We start from the raw sequence: 4152 nt of genomic DNA on the forward strand, positions 1-4152 counted from the left end.
CTTACCGAGTCTGAACATCTCACGTGTGATGCAGCAACCTCTCCAAGATATGAAGTTGTTCATGTGTTGATATCTATATTTGCAAGTTTTATCAGATTTTTATGAAACCTCTCAAACATTTTATAACCATTCCGGCCGGAGACTATTCTCGGTAATTAAACAAGCCGTGTATAAGGATTTTATTATGTCACTGAAAGATATTGAGAACTTAATTGGATATGATTGGTAACATTTAACCATTTCAAAAGCTTATGATATCTATCATTCTGGTGCATAGCATAAGATATTACTAGTCTTATCTAGACTCCGAGCCGGTTAAGATTAGTCTTTGGTCTTGTCTATCACTTAGTATTATGTTACATTCCCTAGATTAAGTTATGTAGCACAACAGAGTGTTACTAATCCTAAAATAACTGACTCAAAACATATTGTTCTTCCAGTTATTGTTAGAGGAGAAAATGTTATGGTCTATGAAAATTGCTCTTTATAAAGTCGAAACTCTAGAGATTCTATGAAGGTTGTAACAAATATGGAAGCTGAAGAGACATTCACCAGAAGTCCAAGTGGTACTAGCACTTCTACAGTATACGTACGCTTTGGATTCTTAGATCCTTGCAACTTACTCTTATGTTGAAACTGACATAGATTGTGGGATACTTTCAAAATCTTTTTTTGGGAATGTTATTAATCTCAGTTATGAAACCAAAAAGGCACCAAATAATCCCCAGCAAGAAGGCAAAACATTGATGAATTTTAAATCATTATGGAGACAAAATAATTTCTCGACAAATAGGACATGAATTGTTGTGATTCAGCCACTTAAGAATACAATCCTCGTGAAATTTGTGGAAACAACGCAACTCCATGATCTTCCTCTCACCATCCCACAACTGATCTATACAGATTGCGCAGCAGTCATAAAGTTCTGTTGGTATTGGATGACCCTCGAGCCCATTATCATTGAAGCATAGCAACACAATCTCTTTTACAACTTCAACTTCAGCTTCCACCAAGAAACCATCTTCTTCTCCAAGTAGATGACTCATGTTAATCGCGTCTTTGGAGAGTCTATGAACGATGTGGTGCTGAATCCAGCTGCAAATCCTTGCCTTGGACAACATGTTAGCCACATATCTATTGCATGTTTCTTCTTCAGCAAGGAAAAAGGGTGGGATCTCAGATACGACGACTTCCTTCTCTTCTAGGGTTTTGTTTTGCTTAACTAGGATTTCACGACCGTTACGATTCTGGATAATACACCGCTCGATTCCTCGGAACTTTATTGTAAACGACCCTGAATATTTAGAATCGAGTGCTTGCATCTTAGAGAAATAGTTTACATCCCACGCCGTTGAACTGGTCTCCATAATTAAGGCTATGATCATGACCAAAAAGAACACAAAGTGTTTGTGTTCTCTTGCGTTTTAATGACCGAGTAGCTTACAAATCCATCTGGTCGCGTATTACTTAAGCGAACTTTTTCCATAATTTTTTAAAAAATCAATGGACAAAAAAAAATCTGACAAATATAATAAAAGATTTAATTTTATTATATATTTTTTACATCAAATATAAGAAAAGGTTTAATTTCATACACGATGCGAGACAATTACGATAATAATATAAAAAAATACCGAATAATCTATTCACTGGATTTTTAAAATAAATTTAAAGTATAACATCATTTAAACTTGCTTCTTTTAAAAAAATGAATTTTAACCTAAACTTACAAGTATGAATATGGAGTAAATTTACTAATCGTATAGAACATAGTAATTTTTTTTTTTTTATAAGTTTTTAAACGGACTCTAGTTTTATGGCACATCACACATGGATTCTCTTCAGGGTCGAGATGTGTCACCTGTTAATATTTAACTTATTACGTTTTTTATTTATCTGTTAGTTACTTGGTTTAACAAACTCACATATGAAAAACATCCAAAAAACATCACTGTTTGACAAATTTTGTTATTTTTATTTTCCTTTCTCTCCCCATTAATGAAGTTTTGGACTCGCATACCACTTTTCTACTTCATAATTTGAGTCAATTATTACAAGCTTGAAAAAAAGACTCCTTACTGAAGTTGAGTAAGAATTAAAGGCTAAGCATTTTCATCAATAACTAATTTTCCCTTACCCTATACGATTTCGATTTACATTATCTTATATTCTAAATTATTGTTTACTAAATCTCAAGGGCTCTACAAAATGCGGTCGATCTATTGATGCTCGCAAGATAGGATGGCTTTGGCCAATACATCTATATGGATTATGGTATATATGTTTAACTGAAGGTAAGAAAAATATACTTTAAAAATCGTGGAGTTTGATATTTTTTTAAGAAGGACCACTTATATATATAGAAGGACGACTAAAAATTGAATATTGTCGTTTTTGAATTATTTTGTCGGATCTCATAGAAGAATGAGCAAGTAGAAAAGAAAAATGTACACCATATGGCTGATCGCTCTATAGTTGCATGTACCTATCATCTATATTCTATTATTTATATATGTTTCTCTATTTGTATTATTGTGATTTGGAATCTTTAACGATAATAATTAATTACCAATCTTTGTTTCACACCCCAAATTGTGGACCACTTTTGTTATATTGAGTGAAGGCTAAGATGAAAACATAATTATTTGCTCATCCGGAACAGCGGTACGCTGGGTTATGTTTCCGATTACGCACATGTTACCCTATGATATCTACCCTTCAGCCTAGAAGATTACTATTAAGCTTATGCTGTATCGTTGAATGATTCAGAAAAAGGTTTCGGTTTCCGACGATTGATATTGCAATGTTTGTTCTGTTTATGTTTGTGTTAATTTTTCTAGTAAAATTTTGTGAAGTCTTTGTATATATTGGCCTTTTGAGTTTATATATACCATATTAGTGTAGATTACTTTGGCCTTCTAGTGGTTCTTGAGATTGTTAAGCAAGTCAGATTTGACGCCTTATAAATTGAGGTTCCCATAGCCATGTGATGTCTATCAGACAGTCAGTCCGGTTGAGAGATTTAATTTTTAAGGTTGTCAAAAGAAATTATTATATCTGTTTAGTATGACTTGGACAGGAACTTGCATGCTTTACATATGGATGAGCTAAAGCGAGAGAAAAGGTTCTGATACTAGTAATTTCCAATGAAAAGACATAATTTAAATTTCATTCTTTAGTTTTCAAGGTTTGTTAGAAGGACATAACTGATCAGAGAACTAGAGTTGGTCTAAATTCCCTAGGTTTCGAGTAGAATCTGAAAAATATAACAAAACGGTTCCAAGTATTTCGATTTTGGTGTATAGCCTAATATTGTGCAACTTGTTGGTTGGTTGCTTTGAATTTTTTTAGTTTGTAACATTTAAACACAAAAATAAAAATGATTGGATGGAAGATAAATAATATTAACAGTTATATATGATTATGACGGCAAGACGTGGGGCCGTGGGGACAAATTAAGAGATTCCAATCAGTTTCACAACAATAACTAAATCGCATGCAAATAGGATTTCATAGAATGATAGAAAATATGTAAGGTTCACGTAACCCACCCTCTCTCATGTGGCAATTGGCATCAGATTCATTGGTTCTCAATTCCCGCACGATGTAATTATTATGCAACTGTGGATAAGGGTTTGATTGATAAATTGAAGTGATCTATTATCATTGGTTGTTATTCAATGATGATGTGGAAGAAGGATGCACTATTAAAAAAAAAAAAGCTTGTCATTCCTTCTCTAAACATATCAAACACACAAAACTAACGGACGTCAGAAAAAAAAAAAAAAATCCTAATTTTTGCAGAGGTATTATAGAGAACAGCTATTGAATTAATGTTTCATGATGATCCCTTCAGGAAATGAATCTTCCGCCTTAAAACGATTCTTGTGGAATATGAATCTGAAAGGACTTAAAGATCAAATAGCTTAAGCTTGGAGCAGCGTGATATAGAGACAGTGGGCTTACGTGCATTATCGAAGTTGAGCTGGGACACAAGGAACCATATTTATATACTTCAAAGTAACTGAGTACTAACTTACAACACTTTAGGCAAGAAATCAGTATAAGAAGATATAAGTAAAGATTTGATTGGTGGCAATATTATAGTTAGGGTGTCGCAATCACGTTTTAAAAAAAAAAAAAAAAAAAAAA

Source organism: Camelina sativa, chromosome 2 (genome assembly GCF_000633955.1).
Source record: "Camelina sativa cultivar DH55 chromosome 2, Cs, whole genome shotgun sequence".
In the NCBI taxonomy this organism is placed as follows: domain Eukaryota; kingdom Viridiplantae; phylum Streptophyta; class Magnoliopsida; order Brassicales; family Brassicaceae; genus Camelina; species Camelina sativa.